The 19,833-nt window shown below is 40.1% G+C and overlaps 2 long non-coding RNA genes across 6 annotated transcripts in view; one reads left to right on the plus strand and one right to left on the minus strand.

Annotated features, from left to right (window-relative positions):
• Positions 1-19,833, minus strand: part of LOC112980283 (uncharacterized) — a 490,482-nt gene that overhangs the window by 371,652 nt on the left and 98,997 nt on the right. The gene's annotated exons all lie outside the window — the stretch shown is intronic.
• On the plus strand, positions 3,397-12,142 carry LOC135324412 (uncharacterized). The gene is made up of 3 exons (XR_010385794.1): positions 3,397-3,733; positions 6,169-6,259; positions 6,982-12,142. It is a non-coding gene; the product is annotated as an uncharacterized LOC135324412 (long non-coding RNA).

A 19,833-nucleotide genomic window follows, 5' to 3' on the forward strand; every position in this document is an offset into this window, starting at 1 on the left:
ATATACAAAGAGAGGGGAGCAGATACACATTAAAGGAAGTCCAAAAATTAAAATCATGAGCAAGAAGAATGCAGGTGAGGAGAAGGAAAATGAACCCAAACAACTAAGTGCTGGAGAAGAAGAAATTTACTTGTGGACAGCAATACTTCTGGGTTTTTTGTTGTTGTTGTTGTTGTTTTTTTGGTTTTTTTGCAGAGGACCTAGTGTACTTGTGTCCCTTGACAAGGGCCTTCTAGGTACTACCATAATACAGGCAATGAACTGGAATAAAAGCTTGAGGCTGAAATAAGGGAGAGCTCGGTGGAAATGTCAGCCAACACTTGCAAAGTGCTTAGACTTCAGGCTGAGGTGCTGCAGAGAGTGTGTGTGTGCATGTGTGTGTGCATGTGTGTATGTGTGTGTGCGTGTGCAGCCTTACAAAGAAGAGGTAAATTACCCCCCTTCCCCCCACTACCTCCTAAACATAGAACACATCTGCATTTGAGGTACATGCTACACCACTCCAACTACTCCAAAGCATGGAAAGTCTTGCTAAATTTTCCTGACAGAAATAAATACTACATTTAAAAGACATTTTTGCGCTGTCTTGGTTCTATCACAGACATAGCCTATGCTACATTTAGGCAAATGGGATTTTTTTTCAGGGATTTCTCCTGACAGACAAACACGTGCCACTCCAAAGACGACACTTCTCCTGCTATCAACCCCTGTAAAATATCACAACCACGGGGCCTAGCAGCCACAAGTACCCAGGTAGCTGGAGGGCAGCACACTGGTTAGGCAGTCTTACAGGGTGTTTGTCATAGCTACAAACATCACTAAAAGCAGGGGAAGGAAAGAGAAGATAAGTTTATTTCTTAATCTGAACCCAAAGACTGTGAAAAAGCTATTCCCGATATACTTCTTGTCCTCGGTTGTTTCATCTACTAATTTTGTGATGCCTTTCACTTCCCCACACAGAATGAACAAACCTTAAAACCACAAAGACAATTTCTATACAGCACGAGGAACTTGTTTTGTCCTTGTGTATTCACATGCCTCTGATCAGCATGCAGCATTTCCTCCTCTGCAGCCTTAGGAGAAGCCTTTTGCTACGTATGCTACCATTACCTGGTAGCTGCTCAATTGGTATACAATCTGCCTTTTGGGGACAGCATCAGGGAACGCACTGAGTCTTTCTGCCAATATCCCACTTGGAGGCAGGCAGCCAGCCAAGAAGTAACTACTAAGCCGGCAGCTAGATCTCAATCTTTGTTAACCAGGGAAGAGAAAATAGATATAGGGTCAAGATGAGTGAGCATTTTCTACTAATGGCAAGTTTACGGTGGGAGAATGAGCACAGAATTTGCAGTGAAGAGCCCTTCATATATCAGAAATATGCTTGTTCCTACCTAGAAGTATAAGTACCCTTACCTAGCTCTCTGTATATTCAGTGGGAGTGGCCACATATCCCCATGAGCAATTTAACTTAAACAGACAAAATAAGTAAATAAATAAAGCCCCAAAGTCCTCCTTTCCCTGGTGCCAAGGGCAAGTATGGGGGGCTTTCTTATCTCTAATTTTCTGCTGTTTCCTCACTGAGCTGAAGAAATCACTGAAGAAAGGCACCCTGAGATTTGAGTACTGCCTCTCTGACAAGTTAGCTTTTTCCTCCCCCAGTATCAAGCCACTCTGGTTTTATAATTTACTTTCACATCCAAAACCAGTTTAAAGAAAAAGCAATACAGGCCACACCTCCTTCAGCCGGAAAAGATGAAGACACATTCCCATCGCTTTTCCTCCCCTCCCCCCCCCCCCCCCCCTTGAAAATATAAGCAAGCCATGAGACAAAGTAGCAGAGAATCTGCTCTGCTACAAAGCAGTTTCACTGTAAAGAGAGAAGAGAGCCCTGACATCCCTCCTGCAGGAGAAACTGGATATATGCTAACATCCCATCTTCCTAAAGCCAAACTACTGCAAGGTCGGACATACTCACTTTTAAGACGAGGGAGCAAACAGGGGTGTGGAGGTGAAGCCTAGAGCTACAGCTACCTTAAGGAAGCTTAAAGCTACCTAAACCATTAGTCCTAATGCCAGAAAGTCATATACCTAGTAGAAATTTCCCTTGCTGCCCCCTGGATACAGAAGGGTGGCAAGAGAGGCTACAGAGTATGTCTGCTGATGAAGTAACCCTAGACATTTCTCCCACAGTGCCTGAGCAGGGAGAGAAAGGGATTAATAGAAGTAAAATGCAAAGAACTAAATCTGCAAGTAGAATTGCAAACTAGGAGGAGGATGCTACTGCTTGGCAGTTACATTGCCCAGACCTAACACCCAGAGGTCATAGCGTTGCTCACAGATCTCTGCACAGCTCTGGCTTTCACGGGCAGCACATTGCCACCTAGCAGCAGCTTGGGTGAGCAGCAGACTCTTAGGTATGTCTGAAATATTCCCAGTTGCATTGGAGTGCAGAGGGAACGGCAGAAACAACACGCAAGGCTGAGAGCCACATTCAGCCCACGCAGACTGATATCTCCTTATGCCAAAACAAAAAAAGGCACTCGAGGGCATGAGCAGATTACCACTTGAACAGGAAGATACCCAGTTTTCAGCAGCAAAACTCAACAGAAACACAGCCTACCATAGCAGTGAATTAACAGCTGTATTTTTAACACCTTTGCTGAATACCTGCAAGAAATCCTGGCAGTAGGGCTTTTAAGTAGCTGACCACACTGCAAGGAGTAGATTAGCACCTGCCACCTGTTTAGAAATGCAAACCTACATAATGAACAAGTTCCACCAAACAGTTGACTGTGCAGAGAGTTGCATATAAGAACCTAGCCACAATAAGAGAGCCCTCAGAAACAGCTAAATTAAAACTGCCATGGACTATGTGATGAGAAAGTTTAAGCTGCAGGAGATTTTAAAATGTTTTTCACTATTTTTTTGCAGGGAAATGGGCAGCCTTTTTAGTATGCTGAGTGACCAAGGTCTACATGATTAAGCACTGAATGCACATGGTTTCATAAGTCATCACTGGAAAGGTGCTAGCTGTTCTGAGATGAACATGAGAGAAAGGACTGTAAAGAGTCTATGGAAATTTCCTCACAAAGGCTATGTAACTGAAAACATTTGAACAAAAAAAAAGTTACCTTTTGAAGTCCTATGTGCATGAGCAGGAGATTGCCTGTGGACCTCTTCCTGTCACACCTGTGCAACTCCACTCACAACACAGACACCATATATAAATGAATGCTTACAAGCACTTCCTTTACTCTGGTTTGAACTGAAGTAAGAGCCAGCTGAGGTCAGCTGCAAGCAACTGGCTTGGCTCCAGTGCTCCTTCTCCATTCCTCTTTCCTGCCATTGAATTATTGCCAAACTCCTCTTCTTACCAGCTCATCAATCCTTCATTCCACAGGCTTGTGCTGTTCCGAGAAGCTGTCATCAGCCCCAGCTTTTCCCATTGGTCTCTAGGCTGGGAAACACTCCCAAGTCTTTTCAGGCTTGTTCAGCTGTGGATAACATACCGAAGAAGGATCCCAACAACACTTTTGTCAGAACTGTCATTCACTTAAATGAAGATATAGGTTTTGTATATTATCTAAGTTAAACTGAACTCTTAATGCTGAATCTGTAAGCCACAGTTTGAGCACCCAAGCAAACTGGGAGAGAGGAAGCCTCCTCAGCAATACCATTCCAGAAGAATAAAGAAAAAAAAGCTTGTAACAGAGGGGAGTTTACAGAGGAACAGGTGAGCAAAAGAGAAGCTCCAGTAGCAAAATATTATTATGGAAGTGTCTAAAAATAAGAGCATTTCTATTTTAAAATTAAAAGTAGCAAATGGCTTAAATAGTCTTTTTGCGGGAAAGAGGTTTGGGGGACTTTTTTTTTTTAAATTACATGTTCATATAAATAAGGAAGATTAAAACAATGGGATGTATTATGCAGTTCTGTAGGTCCATCCTCCTCCCTCATAGATCGAACAGCAGCAGCAGTTTGGATCCAAGTGCTCTCTCGCTTGCAACCACAGAAAGGGGCATCCTGTTGCTAAGGCAATAGTGCTGCCCAGACAGCCATTTCCAAGGGAAAGGCAGCAAGGCAACAGACACCAACCTGGGTTTGGTCTACAGTTCACACTGGTTAAGGGCACAGCAATGGCAACCTTTGTTTGATACCTGTTTCTGCAACAACATCACTACTTAGCTCCATTTTTCAGATGGCTAGACAATACCTGAGTCAGCATGCAAGAAATGCTGTAGTTTAAGATTACGATACAGGATAACTTTAATTAAGAAATAAAAAGATTTCTTGGATTTTGTCAGTCCTAGCTTCCCTCATGAAAGGAACCTGTGGGAATAAGTAAAGCACTCACGATAAGACCCAGGTTTCATAACAGGACTGTAGATATTAAGACCTGAGTGAAAAAAAGGACATCCTTCCACCATTTAGTTTCCTCAACTAACAAATTCTGGAACTCCTATCAAGTTAGTGAAGGTCACACACACCACTATTTTTGCTGGCCTTCCTTAAGCAAAATGGTTTCCCAAATAACACTCCTCACAGCCTCCACGTGATCCAGGGGCTGTTTTCTGTTTGACTTAAACAGTGCTATTGGCATTGCAAAAATCGAAGCAGAGTGCTTCACCTTCAAACCTTAAGTCTGTGTCCTTTATTGAGATGACCTTTTCTACTGAAGTTAAAAAAAAAAAAAGGTTACTCCCATTCTCCCCATTTTTATGTTGTTGAAAGGCGGAGTATCAGTTTGCAGACTGAGTTCCAACTAGGCACAGCAATGACATTGTCTCTTGAGTAAGCAGGAAGATAGAGAGATGCCCAGGTCAGGTGATGCTACACATCAGGCTACGAGAGGATTAAAACCATGCAGCAATGAAATCTTAGACCCGCTTTCTCACCAAAAGAGGTACTCAAGTGTAAATGGATGAAATCGATGCGCTAATGGGCCTGTGGCAGCAAGAACTGCCTTCAGCACAGGGCAGTGCGTGAACTCCTGTTCCAAGTTCTCTGTTAGAACCTACTTAGTAGGGAGATGATCAATGTTTGTGCTGGCATTGTATATAGATGTATTAACATATATAAATATTCAGCACTGCCGCAGTATTGCATTACTTCTTTAAATACTGGGAGAATTGAACAAGAGCTTCTACAGATTTATAAAGCTCTCTTAATTCAAGACTGACTACATCCAACAGAGATCAAGTGACAGGTGAGTGATTCAGTTCTAAGACGTACTGAATGACATAGCTAAGTATGTTTGCATAATGCTGCCAGACCTTTGTTACAGATTTAGGTATCATTAGATAGATTTATGTTGCAATTTTCCTTATTCAGTTTCTACTCTTCATTGAAATAATTCTTGTGGGAATAAAGGTTCAAGCACAAACCCTGTATATTCACAAACCAGCCACTGGGGTACTTCTATACCCCAATGATAGCTGCACACTGTAGTGAAAATACAGTGTTCAGTGACAAACTCAAGAATGCTGACTTCCCATGTATGCCTTTTAAGCAATCCAAGTTGTACTACATGAATGTCTATTAGTTAATAAAAATCTTCCTGTTTAGTACTTCTGTTAAATTTCTACCCATCTTCCTAATTATTATTTCAAGGATCTGCATTACAGGACTGTCTTCCCTGGTGCTGGGCTAGCAATTCCAACCTGTGTGGTTGTATGGTACTTAGTATGCCAAAACTAAAATCGCAGTGCCAGTACTGTGTAGTGATTTGCAGCAAGTTATTAATGGGATTTTAAGTGTTTTTGCAAGTCCTTTGAACAGCGTTGAATCTCACCACTAATTTCTGTTCAAAAGATAAGAATATCTCCTTGTAAGTAGCTTCAGGTATGCAATTTCTGCTAGTGTTCCCCAATTTCATTGGTCTATATTCATCCCAAGCAAACTTTACTTTCTGCATCCCAATCTACATCAGCACTCCCATTCACTTTCCCTGCCTCCAAACTGTAACTAGCAAGCTCCTGTGTTGCAAAAGAAGCCAGTCCTTACCATCATCTCTCCTCATGACCTACATCACAGGCCTACCCCTATTGCAGGCTCCCTCAGTTCATCACCCCCATTCTAAATTATTTTCGTCTTGCGCTGAAAATGGAAATGTAAGAAAATTAAATCTCTTGTTAAGAACTAAAAACTTGTTTTACTTTCATTTCACAGGGAGGAAAAAGAAAGTCCATAGTGAAGATAGGCCCATCACAAGGAACGGTGCCTATAAAACAGACCAACCTGAGAGCTCTGATCATCCCAGGTGAGGTGCAACTGCATAGCATTAGCAGCAAGAGAGGCTTTAGTTGTGACTTTCAGCAAAGCAGTAAAGTTCAAAGAAATTATGGCAATAAATGTACATCCGTTCCACACTGTTCTATAAGCAGAGAGACTAGTAAGGCAATTGATGCATTAGCTAAGAAAGACAGAAATTTTATCCCTGGGTGTTGGAGCAGGGGAAGCACTTAAGAGTATGTCAGTACTTATTTAGCATTTTAAAGGAAATAAGGACAAGTAGTAATTATTTTTTCCTCGGAGACAAAGCGAAAGCAATCTATGCTTGCATTTTTGTAAAGCTGCTGTTTCTCCACATATCTTTGATCATCCCCTGGAGTAAAGCTAAATTATTTGAGCAAATATTACCATTAGATTTCGCAAAACGCACGCACACACACACACGTGCACATGCACCTGCTAGCTCAATAACAAGCATGCAAATAATTTAAATTGTTTCAGGGCTAAAGAGGAGAAGGTTGAAATCAAGGAAGTTTCTGGACTGCACATAACTGTGCATCTTCCTAGAATAACCAAAAAAATTGAAATCCTCCAAAGCATAGGTGCTTGTTGAAGAACATATGATTATCATCATGTTGTTTACTTCCTACTCCTAACACACATTCCTAAGACTTGGATATGGATGGAAAAGGCACATGGATAAAAAGATGGATATCTTGGACAGAAAATCACCTTTTTCAAATTTTGCAGTGTTCTTCCAGTATCACTGTAAACATCCTGACAAGCCTAAGCTTCGGACCAGAACAGAATCAGTCAAGCTGAGAAGATGAGCTGGGGAGTTCCTGAACAGATAGAGAACGGAAAAGAAGGTGTTTCACTGACTGGGAAGATCACCATGTAGCAGCGGACGATGTTAAAATATGATGATGGATTTTGACTGGCAAACTAAAAAGAAAGGTGTTTTTATCTCAGAACTACTTACTTGTTCCCCTCTGACAACAGCACAGTTAGTAAGATCGGTTCAAAAGAAAATGGTAGCCTTGTCACAGTCATAATTCTTAATTCTGTTACATCAGAGAGAAGACAACAAACATGCAAGCATTTATACTCTCATATTATACAATGTTCCTTACCATTTCTGACTTTGTAAGCATCTTCCAGGTAATACAAATACTTTGTGTATTAGCGCTTTACATGGGAACAATGGAAGACTCTATTTGTTACACAAATATTTCAGAGAAATAAACTAAATGCAGAGGATAGATACCTCCTCCACTAGTAATCAACAAGCGGGAAACAGAGGCCAAATATTCCAATTTTCACATTTATAAGACATCTAGCCTTAATGTACCCAGAAACTTCATAACCAGAAGTGGCTAAAACACATGCTTTAGACATCCCAGTGTAACTGCCCATAAGACACTTGTCACCCAGAAGCAGCATGTTCATATAGCTGCCCTGTCTCCAGTCGAGAGCTGGTAATTGCACACAGCATTGAACTCCATCAGAGCAATGGACAAATCTCCAAATGTGTGAGCACCTCTGCACTGTGCTCTACTGCTCAGTTTGGATCTTCAGTTTCTAGGTCTGACTGATGTAAGAACCTCTTCCAAGAAGCCTAATTGAAATACTGAGTATCTGTCATTTGCGTTACAGGATACTCTGCATTTCTATTGGGTGGGAGTGTTCACTCTAAGTTTCTTATATCCAAGAGCTCTTGATCGGTATACCAGCAGGGATGTTTCTTACAGAGAATGAAAATCGGACTAGCAGACACGCTTCCTCCCAAAAGAAGATTCAACTGTATCACCATAAATAGACTTGAGAAGACAGGGAAGAATTCTATCAAAACCAGATGAGAATCTGGATAAAAATTCAGCAGTAAACTTGAATCATAGGGGAGAGTAAATGTAGCTCTCAGGTAGGAAAAGTGTCTTTCCTGAAAGAATGCTATAAAATTAAGTCTATAAAATGCAACCCTTATGGTTAATTAGCATTCTATACAGTAGATTACATTTCAAAGTTTGATTCTACATTATGAACTACAGCCTTACAACTCCAGGCAATTAATTTGCAAAGGATGTGATTATTCTTTTTGTTATGCTCACATAGTAAATTGTTGCTTCACTTCCTTCTTCCATACACAGCCATGATTTTATTTTGCTGCATTTCCAAGTCCTTAGCTCTGACTTGGATAGCCAGACAGTGGAATGTTTCCAAAACTGCTAATGTACATATTAAATTGATCAGACCCCAAACATTGCCTTCCAAAGGAAATGATTCATTTATTAAGGTTCTAATTAGAGTCAATGAAACAGCTGGTTATGAGTTCTTTTTCCTGGCCTCAACAACATTTTAACATCTGTTTGTATGAGCAAGAACAGGGCACTGACTCATTAAGGAGAAACTAGTAGCACTCCATTTTAGATAAAGTTACAGTCAGTGTTTCAGTATAAGGCCTGATTTCACCCTGAAACTTTAAAACTCCAAGACAAAAATGCAAACCCTAGTTTGGGATGAAGTTTTAGAACATGCCCACTGAATAATTCAATAAAATTGGTATGTAGGCACAAGAGGACTTTTATTTAATTTAATAGAGTGTTTGAGTCAGACAGGTATAACTTGAAGCTGATTTTATTTGTGTAATTGTGTAACTGAGGGCAAGAGTCAGATGCCAGATTCTGCTTTAGCATGGAGTTTAACCCACTTGAGTTACAGATTGGGTACAAAGTGAACCAGAACTTGGATTCTGACAGCCTTCAAATGCTTTCTCATAGTCACCTGGAAGACAATGGAACAGCTGGTGAGGAGTTATAAGCCTAACTTGCATTTTAACATCTAGTCATGCATGTTCTTCCCTGTTCTGTGTACTCACCTCATTCACTGAAACCCTGTTTTGTTCAGTATTTAAATGACCTATCTCAAGGAGTCTGCTCCCAGTGTTTACTGCACTTGAAAGCCTCCCGGGGACCAGCTCTGCTCATTTCAATATACTGCTAGCTGGCCCAAGGTTGTCAACATGTTAGCACAAGTCTGGGATGAAGGCTATATTTAGAGATATTTATTGCAAATCAATACTTTTGTAACATCATCTTAAGAAGCCTAGAGATAAAAAAGGGCTGAAATCATGGCATCTCAGGGAATGCAATTCATGTCAAATATTTGAATCAAATGTAGTTTGGCTCTATACATAGAAAATATTTAACTTCAGAGATGGTAATTGCCTTCTGGGAGGATAAGCTTTGTTAGATAAGAGGTATAGAAACAAACTGATCTGCCCAGGGTCACATTACAAATCACAGGAAAAGGCAGAAGCAGAAACCAGGAGTTTCTGACTCCTACTACATGCTGATTCCTTCTGATCAGACTGTCATAGTTAGGATCTGTGAAATTAATTACAAAAGATGTAATTGAATCACCAAAGGCAACAGAACACATTTCACTAATTTAGTTTATCAGACGTTAATAAGGCAGTTTTTAAACAACAAACTGGTAAAACAACAGCTCAGAATGTCTTACTGCTTATTTTCAGCATAGTTTTGGCATGTGGCAGTTCTCAACACAAGGTGACATAGATGCATTTGCTGAAAGAGGCAAGGGCTATAATAACATAAGGCTAGATTCTGCTGCCTCTCTGGCCTGTAAGCAATCACTCACTCTGTGAAGCACATCAGAATCAGTCACAAGCAGAATAGGGTACCACTCAGAAAAAGTAGGACCACGAAGGAGAAAAGTTAATACAACGCTGTCAACAAGTCATAATAAAAAAGTTTAGTATTCCTTGTAACATACAGGCTGTCTTAAACATAAATATTCATGCACATATGAAAAACTCTAACTCTGTTCAGAAACAGTGCAATTTGTATTGCACCATTTATTGCTGCAATTACCAAACACCCCACTGCCCCAGAAGCTCTGTGGAAACATGACAATGTGAATCCTTTCACAGCCCACCTTTGACAGAACAGAAAGGCAGTTCCTGGCATTAAGCAAGCTGTAGCAGGTACAAAGAAACTAATTAACTGAATTATAACACTGTTAACAGTAATTAAATCAATGTTGTCCTAAAAATGAGAATTTGTACTAATCTCCAAGAGTGCGGAGAGATTTGTGAGGCTATTGTTCTAGATTTTTTTCAGGATTTTTCCATCTTTGGTGTACAACAGCAAATAGGGTTCATTCTGTAAGGCAGGAAACACTGCCTGTGCTATTTGTGTCTTCAAGGGAGGCTGGCTGGAAGGAAACAGACATACCTATGGGAAGTGTGTTGTGCCCAACAGCAATAACACTCACATGAAGAAATTCAGACTTCATTCCTCTTCCCTTTGACACTGAGACTATTTTTTAGAAAGACAGACCCTTCCGACAATTGAAGCAAGCTGCAGTCACAGAACAGCTGCCACAGGAAGTGAAAAAAAAATTAGCTACCTACTTGCTATTTCTGAATATAACCAGGTAAATAACATAACATCCTTTAATTTCTTTCAGTTTAGCAGCTGACTTGGGTAACTTTTAGCCTTGAAGGCTTGACTGTTGGGACAAACATGTAATCCTTACTCTCTCAGCTCATATCTCATTTGTTTTCCCTATATTAAAGCCACAGTCAGCACAGAGGGAACACAGCATTGACTGCATCCCCAAAAGCAAACACCAAATAAAACATCATCACAAAAATGAAATTTTACTGGTACTTTTGACAACAGTAGAAATTTAATCTACAAATGTTATATGCCATACTCTATTTTAATTCATGCGCTTCTAAGAGAGAAGTTATACTATTTACCCATTACTAGCTTCTTCAGAGCACTACTTAAAGAGCTATGTACTACTTAGCTTGAGTATCTTTATCTATGGCTGGGAGTTAAATACTCACCTCACCGGCTTCCAGGTCCTTCAACGAACTAGGAACATTCATGGATGACCTGCACTTTTTTCCCCTGCATTCATCTTCTGAGATTTATGCAGGAACATCAGACTTGGAGTGCCAGATTCCCCTTCAAATTTTCACTCCAGTAATATTAGGGTTTTATATCCAAATATTTAGAAGGTGGTATTCTGGGATATGAATGCATGTCATTGTGCATCCAGTCCAGAAAACCCAAGTTTCTTATGGCAACACTTGTCAAGTATCAGTATTAAAAGGAGATGCTCTCAGGCAATTTCCTTGCAAAATACTTTACTGCCTTTCAGTAGGCTGATTAAAGTAATCAGAAGCAAGTGACAGAGAATGAACTACCTAAGTAAATAAACTTCCAATCAACCTTCCAGAACCAAGTGTCATATCAAACATGCTGCACATTGAGTATTCCTAGACAGAGAAAGCATTTCAAGTTTCTATCTTTTTCATAAAAATGATGTTTGTTTATCAAAGTAAGAATTTTGTTAGCAAGTTTGTTAGAATTTCAATTCTCTCAAGGCTAAAACAAACAAACAATTGATCAGGTCAAAGTTTATCCACAGCTACAAATTACATAGAAAAACAAACAAACAAACACCCCAAATGCCTTTTACAAGTCAGCTTGCCAATTACTATCCACTGCCCCAACCCCCCACCTTGCCTTTTCCTTCTAAACAGATGCGGCACATCTGATCTTTGGCATGGTTTGTTTGAAGTACCAGAGACGTGCCTTTTGCAAGCACATATTCAAATTAGCATTCTCTAGGTACAGATTATTAGTGTAAAACTAAATATTTAATGGAAGAAGTAAAGAGAAAGATTCTTTCTTATTTGACAGCAAGATATGATAATGATGCCTTAACAGAGTTTTAATCTTCACATAAGTTATGTTTCATGCCAAAGATTTTTTTTATGGTTTTGTAATACAAAGTGTGAAGGGTGGAATGACTTTGTTTTGAAAGACTCGGTTTCCTTCCAATTTGATTAAAAGTAGCCTATCATTGCAAACTGAAACAGTTTATCTATCTCCATTATTCTTCTTTATGAATTTAATTTTCTTTTGCTCCTAATACGAACAAAACCAAGATTTAACATCTTAAAAGCCTGTAAGAAATGGAACTTAAATCCTCCTCACAGCTATCATTGACACTCAGATCTGTAAGTATTTTATTACAAGCCCAAGCATCAATGCAAAGCACGAGTACAAACAACGTAATTCCTACTTGCTGCAAAGCAAGCAACAGGAATAGGAAAATCCTGAATTCAGTGCAAGAGCACAGCAGCATCTGCCTAGCTATAGCAGCCTTTTAAAAGTCTTCTGATTAGTGCCAAAAACAGTGCAGTATATACTTTAAAGAGCATTTCAGCTGAAGCGTTTATTTCATTGGTGAAATATACACCATCCCCTCCAGATCTGCTGAAACATTTGAAGACTAATGAAATACAGTGGCAGAAACACTATGCAGGACACCACCCTACTGCTCATTTTCTCAGCCGTCCCAGGAGCAGCACAAGGAACAATAGTGCATTGGAAAGACAGCCAAGAAAACCACCTGAGAATTACAGTCTGTTTGAGAAGCCAAGGATATAGGCACAGGAAGGGTGGTGTCTCTGCATTAAGATCATATTTACAAAGTCAGAGTTTAGGTTTTGGATCTTGTCACACATTTCTTACATGCCCCATCTGAAGTAAGGCCTGTAGAAGGATTGCCTTCGATTTGCACAAGTTCACAGTACCTGGCCTGAAGCCTTGCACTGTGCAGGGTGCAGGCTGATCCTCCCTTTGCTTGGGCTCCCAGATAAGTGAGCCTGACCAAAAACGGCAAAGGCCACTGAACCAGAGCAACACCTTTCCTGATTTCCAGAACAGGAAAGGCAAAGTACAAGGAGGCACCACACCGGCTCCTCAGCACAGCTGTATCTCAGCTCTATAGGAGAGGACTGGGAGGACACTATGCTGTGGAAGTGTGTGTTTTTCCCCACCTTTTTCCACCCCAGACACCTTTGAAGATTACCACACACAGAACAAGAGCGATGCTGCCTCACTAAGCACCGCCACTGCAACAGAGGCATACCTTAAACTTCAAATATACAGCAAGACTGACAAAAATACAAGTTACAAGCTCATGAATCAAGTAATGCCCTCTCCTTTAGAAAAAGTCAATGCTCTACCACAGGCTTTTACACCTCCACCCCTCCTGCCCCCATCAGCCCCATTCTGCAGCTCAGAGCGTTTCCAGGGAAGGAGCAGCGCTACCACGAGTACCCCCTTTCCTCGGGCAGACCACACCCTGCCCTCAGGAAGCGCAGTCAGGGTATGCAGCGCTAGGTCACAACACCCAAAACGCCTGACACCCACCGCAGGGCTCGCCTCTGGCGGGGTGACCCTTGTGCGAGGGGGAGTCCTCCGCCCCTCCGGGAGCAGCTGAGCAGCCTGCCTTTGTCAAGCGCTTCACATGTGAGTGGCGGGAACAGGAAAAGAGACGTCTTTCTTTCTCTCTTTCTCTCTTTCTCTTTCCCTTTTTTCCGCTTTTTCTCTCTTTCTCTTTCTCTCTTTCACATTCTCTTTTTCTCTCTCCCCTGTTTCTCTCCCCTTTCTCTTTCTCTCCCCTTTCGCTTTCTCTTTTCTTTCCCTCCCCTCTTTCTTTCTCTTTTTCTTTCCCTCCCCTTTCTCTTTTTTCTTACTTTGTCTCCTTTCTTTCTCTCTCTTTCCTTCCCCTTTCTCTTTTTTCTTACTTTCTCTCCTCTTTCTTTCTCTTTCCCTCCCCTTTTTCTCTTTTTTCTCTCTTCTTTCCTTCTCTTCCCTTTTTCTTTCTCTTTCTTTCTCTCCCCCTTTTTCTTTCTCTTGCTCATTTTCTTTCCTTTCTCACTTTTTCTCTTTCTCTTTCCTTCTCTTTCTTTTTCTTTCTATTTCTCTTTTTTCTTTTTTCTTTTTCTCCTTTCTTTCTTTCTTTTTCTTTTTCTTTTTCTTTCTCCTTTTTCTTTTTCTTTCTCTTTGTCTTTCTTTCTCTTTCTTTTTCTTTCTTTCTCTTTTTTCTCTCTTTCTCCTTTGTCTTTCTTTCTCTTTCTTTCTCTTTCTTTCTCTTTTTTCTTTCTCCTTTGTCTTTCTTTCTCTTTCTTTTTCTTTCTTTCTCTTTTTTCTTTCTCCTTTGTCTTTCTTTCTCTTTCTTTTTCTTTCTTTCTCTTTTTTCTTTCTCCTTTGTCTTTCTTTCTCTTTCTTTTTCTTTCTTTCTCTTTTTTCTTTCTCCTTTGTCTTTCTTTCTCTTTCTTTTTCTTTCTTTCTCTTTTTTCTCTCTTTCTCCTTTGTCTTTCTTTCTCTTTCTTTTTCTTTCTTTCTCTTTTTTCTCTCTTTCTCCTTTGTCTTTCTTTCTCTTTCTTTTTCTTTCTTTCTCTTTTTTCTCTCTTTCTCCTTTGTCTTTCTTTCTCTTTCTTTCTCTTTCTTTCTCTTTTTTCTCTCTTTCTCCTTTGTCTTTCTTTCTCTTTCTTTCTCTTTCTTTCTCTTTTTTCTCTCTTTCTCCTTTGTCTTTCTTTCTCTTTCTTTCACTTTCTTTCTTCTCTCTTTCTCCTTTGTCTTTCTTTCTCTTTCTTTCTCTTTCTTTCTCTTTTTTCTCTCTTTCTCCTTTGTCTTTCTTTCTCTTTCTTTTTCTTTCTTTCTCTTTTTTCTCTCTTTCTCCTTTGTCTTTCTTTCTCTTTCTTTTTCTTTCTTTCTCTTTTTTCTCTCTTTCTCCTTTGTCTTTCTTTCTCTTTCTTTTTCTTTCTTTCTCTTTTTTCTCTCTTTCTCCTTTGTCTTTCTTTCTCTTTCTTTTTCTTTCTTTCTCTTTTTTCTCTCTTTCTCCTTTGTCTTTCTTTCTCTTTCTTTTTCTTTCTTTCTCTTTTTTCTCTCTTTCTCCTTTGTCTTTCTTTCTCTTTCTTTCTCTTTCTTTCTCTTTTTTCTCTCTTTCTCCTTTGTCTTTCTTTTTCTTTCTCTTTCTTTCTCTTTTTCTCTCTTTCTCCTTTTTCTTTCTTTCTCTTTCTTTTTTCTTTTTCTCCTTTTTCTTTCTCTTTCTTTCTCTTTCTTTCTCTTTCTTTTCTCTCTTTCTCCTTTTTCTTTCTTTCTCTTTCTTTTTCTTTCTTTCTCTTTCTTTTTTCTTTTTCTCCTTTTTCTTTCTTTCTCTTTCTTTTTCTTTCTTTCTCTTTCTCTTTTTCTTTTTCTCCTTTTTCTTTCTTTCTCTTTCTTTTTCTTTCTTTCTCTTTCTCTTTTTCTTTTTCTCCTTTTTCTTTCTTTCTTTCTTTTTCTTTCTTTCTCTTTCTCTCTTTTTCTTTCTCTTTTCTTGTTTCTCCTTTTTTCTTTTTTCTTTTTCTTTCTTTCTCTTTTTCTCTTTCTCTCTTTCTCTTTCTTCCTCTTTTTTCTTTTTCTCTTTTTCTTTTTCTCTCTTTCTTTCTCTTTCTCTTTTCTTTTCTCTCTTTCTTTTTCCTCCCTCTTCTTTCTCTTTCTTTCTCTTTCTCTCTCTCTTTTTCTCTCTTTTGTTCTCTCTCTTTTGTTCTCTGTTTCGTCCTCTTTCTCTCTCACACACACCACACAGGAAGGGGGCAGCTGCCCCGCAGCAGCAGCAAACACAGCTTCCAGAACCTTCTGGAGCTGCCACTCCCCCCACCCCCACGGCTCCTCAGGTGCCTCACGCTTCCCCTAGGTACCTCACTCTCCGCGGTCTTTCTGGGCAAGCTCCTTCTTCTAGGTTTTTCCTCAGAGAAAGAAAACTGCCTCATCGAGGAGCGCAAGCTGTGCCCTGCCCGGCCCCGGCAGCAGCATGCTCGCCCTTGCCCCCGCGCTGAGGGCCTGCGGCTGGGCCACTGCCGCCCATGGCAGCAGGCCTGGGTCTCCGGGCAGCAGCATGGCAGTCGGTAGCGCTGGGGGACGTGCAGGACCTCCATCGGGAGGTGGGGTCTGGTCTGCCTTTTTCCTCCTCACGTGCGCGTCAAAATTTTCCACCCAAACATGCTCTTTGGTAATGCGGGAACGGTTCTGCAGACATTAACGAAATTGCTGCCGGAGTTATCAGAAATGGCAGTATCTGTGTCAGGCACCAGTTTTGCTACGAGGCGTTCTCAGGCCTGTGCGCATTCCCCTGGTCTTTCAGAGGACACAGGCAGGTCAACAGCTTTGTATTTTCTCCTGTGGTTCCCTCTTAGCTTCACATGTTTTCTCCTTCCTTTTCTACTCATGAAACAGTAAGTACCAGGGCAGCTTGGTTAAGTTTTAAATGAAGAAGGTAGATGTACACATGCGGTAACTCATGTTTCAGCACAACGGGGATAAGGAGTGAAAAGCCCATTGAAGGAGTTGCACCATATGACTCTCTACACACTCTGCTCTGCTTTTATCACCACGCATCAGACACGCTTATTCTTACCAGATACTGAAAATAAACATGTGCAAGCTTAAAACAGATAGTCAAACCAGTGTGCTTTTGGGGAATAGGGACATACAGGTTTTAGCTATAGAGATGCTTTAGACATTGATAATTCTGCAGGCTCTTAGTTTTTTTCATAACAAACTGCACATTTTAACATTCGTGCATGTGCTCTGTTTGAATTGTGTAGCTGCTGGCACCTGCTCCTCAGGCTGGGCTCCCTTGGAGGAGGCTTGCTTTTCCTGAGTGGGAGCTGACCTTGTTCTCAACCTACACTGTGGCAGGCAGGATACGTTAAACTTTGAAGATGTTTTTGTCTCAGCAAAATTGCACTGCCAGCACACACAAAAATGCTTAGAAAAGAGAGAAACGACAACAGGACTTTTCTGTGGTTTGGAAGATCCACCACATTGTATGACAGTATTTTCAGTGTCTTTCAGGAAACAGTCTTCCTCTGCCAGCTAACCAGCGCTGACAGTTGTTTGAAAAAGCTACATTAACATTGTCTGCTGAGGCAAGGTACTGTCAACACAGATAGCCCTTGAATATACAGGGCTGAATGGACAAGGTGGATAGAGCAGAAATTTCCCATTCCTTTGGGGAAAAAGTGCAATTGAAGGGCATATCCAGCTCGTATCCATTCCAATTATACCCAGATTAGAGCTCTTCCCTAAACCTCTATGTCGTGAAAGTCCAGTGAACACAGGCAGCCTTTAATTCCAAACTGTACTCAGTTCATGCAACTACAATTTAGACAGATTTTCTATTTCAATGTAGCATACAGTACAGAATTGTTCTGTAAGGAATTGTTTTCTTGACACTTCAAGACTAATAAATGGATTCAATTTGAAAAGCTAATCAAATTTCACATTGGTCTATTGGGAAAACCTGGAAAGTGTTAATGCAGTGAAGGAGTATCAGTAGGGGCAGGTATCTGTCCCTTCACGTGAGTAGGCTGAATGAATCAAAGCAAAAAATTGGTTTTCACTATGACTGAGGGAACATAAACCTATGTATCATAATTAATTGCAACCTTGGGATCCCATTTCAGACATCCACATACTGTCTCTGGAATGCGGTTTCATACATCCTCACTGTTGCTTCACATGTAGCTGGCATTCACGTAAAAAGGAATTATAGGGAAAAAAAGAGAAAAATGACTATTTGGGGTTATCTCATCCATCTTCCTGCCATCATAAAATTGTTCTCAGACATAGGACTGACTGCCTTATCCAGGTTTCCTACTATGTGCCAGATAACAGGGTTAGTTACACTGCTTGATACTACAGACACAAGTGAAAGGATTCTTCCACATGCTAACACAAGTCATCATCACAATTTGAGTTAAATTTGTAGGTTTACTGGAGGCCAGACCTATAGTATGCTCCCTGACTCATCTATCTGGACAACAGCAGAGAGGGTGTGAGCCTGCTCAGAAATACCAGTCGTGCTTATGCATTTTTTTCTCTGGAGTTCCAAAACTCGAGCTGAATTCATTTCTTAGCATGGGCATGGATTTTTACAATGAGAATAGTGGCTACACTGCTGCCCAGAGGGTTGACTTGGATCCGTGCATCTCTGACAGAGTAGATATGTCTCTTCTGCTGCTTCTGTGAAGGAGTAAACCTTCCTCAATATAGAAGTGCTTGAGTATAATTGTTAAAACTTCTCTCCCATTTGACAGGTTAGCATAATCTAAAAGAGATTCCTTTCAGCTTTTCACCCTAGAGCTAGTGCTTTCAGGGGTAGAATTGCTGTGCTAAGAAAAGGGTCCCAAAAGCTAAATAAAGAAGGGGCTCCTGAAAGAAACAACTGTTATTGTTGTCTATTAGATCTTAGCAGTGTCAGGGATAGGGGACAACAGTGTTTTAGACTAATCTTAATTTGAACAGTTCATATTCACAGATACATATTCTATCAGTTTCATAGACACTAATAAGAAAGATAGCAGTTGTGTACCTCAGTGAACAGCTCTTCTCCTTTGTATTTTTTGAACAAGGTTTTTGACTGGTCTCATTATTTCTTCCTGTTGAATATGATACAGAGAAAATTGGTTTATTCATTTATTACATTTGTGGATATTTTTCTCCATTCGTTACTAGCAAAATATATTGTGATTAGCCATTTGGATGTTGTCTAGCAATAGCAACTTAGAGCAAAATTCACCTCCAGTGCTCTGCATTAGGTAGAGCCCTTTGAAGTGCCAACATCTGCATTTCAGACTGTTACTGCCCTCCCGCCCAGGCAAACTGCAGAAAGAAAAGAAGGTGGGGAAGGTCCTGCCAAAAATGGAGGGTGGAAACAGAAGGAGGGAGGGGTTATTTCTTTTCCCTGGTGTTGCTAAACTTCCTTGACAGATGTTACTTATTCACTTGTCAGTTTCATCAGCATCATTGTTAATTATTGTGACTGGCTGCAAGAATGAAATATGTTATTTTGAAAACATACTGGTCCATCTCTGATGAACAGTCTTGACCAGAAGGGTTATGATGAAAGGTTATGATTCTTTACAGCAGGTGCTGGTAGTGAACACTGTAATTAAAATTATTATTTCCATTTACACTTCACCCAATTATTTTCACACTATGATAACTCTCTTTGACATCGTCTCTCAGGACTGAAGTTTTCCATGCTGAGCCTCTGACTGAAGATTACTGATTGTAAAATTTAAATTTAATCTATGGAAATATTGGTGACTTACAAAGGAAGGATTACTTCTCCAAAACCTTTTTGTGGTCTGTTCATTTGACTTGGGAGAAGTTGTTTGGCTGGACTTATTTGTTTTTACAGGATGCCATACTTACAGTTTATGACTATCAGGGGGAAAGCTTTGTAGACAGGTATCTTCTGTTCAGACATGAAGGAAGAATTTGGGATGCATGACGATAAGACAGTTGGAGAATTTAACCTCTTAGCTAAATAAATACTATGAACCGTTGAGACAGGCTCCTAACTGCACTAGGAGAATATGGGAATGCAAACAAGCCATGGAACAAAGTTTTTCCTTTTTGCCATTTCACCTCAGCTATAGATACTGTGACCTGAGCACAGGCTTTCAGAAGTTAGGAACAATAAAGGAGTTAACAATGTAGCATTTCACACTGAAATTCATTCTTTCATTTCTTGAAATTCATACTGCTCCTTGATAAGAGCTATCTTCATAAGCCAGAATTTTGGGTGCTCTACAAAGGAGATTGTTAGAATGTGAGTAATTACAATGAATTTCAATTCTTTTCCATAAGAAGCCTTATATCAGACTATTAACATGACTGAAGAGTGAATATCATTTCTGGAGTGACTTCAAAGAAAACATAT

The sequence above is a fragment of the Dromaius novaehollandiae genome, chromosome W (genome assembly GCF_036370855.1).
Source record: "Dromaius novaehollandiae isolate bDroNov1 chromosome W, bDroNov1.hap1, whole genome shotgun sequence".
NCBI lineage: Eukaryota > Metazoa > Chordata > Aves > Casuariiformes > Dromaiidae > Dromaius > Dromaius novaehollandiae.